This window comes from Chrysochloris asiatica, unplaced genomic scaffold, assembly GCF_000296735.1.
Source record: "Chrysochloris asiatica unplaced genomic scaffold, ChrAsi1.0 scaffold00121, whole genome shotgun sequence".
Lineage (NCBI taxonomy): Eukaryota > Metazoa > Chordata > Mammalia > Afrosoricida > Chrysochloridae > Chrysochloris > Chrysochloris asiatica.
In genome coordinates, this window is record NW_006408639.1 from 92249 (window position 1) to 93172 (window position 924).

The following is a 924-nucleotide window of genomic DNA, read 5'->3' on the forward strand; positions in this document are numbered from 1 at the left end:
GAGGCTTTCTACTCCCGTAAGGATTTACACCCTCGGAAACCCTGTACAGGGTCGCTATGGGTCGGAACCGACTCGACGGCACTTAACAACAACAAGCGTGGGGGTGAGTCAGAGTCAATTTGATGCCACAAACAGCACCCAAATCAGGAAATCAACAGTACCTCACTTCCTCAGGAGACTCTAGAGGAGAATATGTGTCCTTGTGTTCTCCAGTTTTTAGAGTTACATTCCTTGCATTCGGCTCCCTCCCTCTGTCTTCAAATCCTGCTGGTTAACATCTTGTTTCCTTCATTATATTGCCGCCTTCTCCCATCTCAAAATCTTTAACTTAATCTCATCTGTAAAATCTCCATCACAGTTTCCAAGGAATAGGACCTTGATTAGATTGATGGTCACTGTTCAGCACGGAGTTCTGGTGTGGCGCTGTGGGTTAATGGGCCAGACTGCAAAGCCGTTTGAACTGCAAGATGGGTGGTTTGTTCACCAGCTTCTCCTCGGAAACCCTATACAGAGTGGGAATTGACTTGACGACACTTAACAACAACAACAACATTCAGCCTAAGGAGTCCTGGTGTTGCGCTGCAGGTTAAAACGCTGCGCCACAAGGTCAGTTTGAACTGCAAGGTTTGAGGTTCAGTCTCACCAGCCACTCCTCAGAAATTCTATACAGGGTTGGTATGAGTTGGAACCAAATAGATGCCACTTAACAACAACATTCAGCGTAACACATTCAAGTGTGCCATTTTTAAAAGACTATACTAATTACGAGGCCAAATAAAAGAATAACAACAAAAAATATGTCTTAGAAGAAGTACAGCCAGAATGCCCCCTAGGTACAAGGATGGTTAGATTTCAGGGCAAACAAGGAAGACCCAGTGAGATGGACTGTTACAATATCTGCAACAAGGAGTTCAAAGTTAGCGG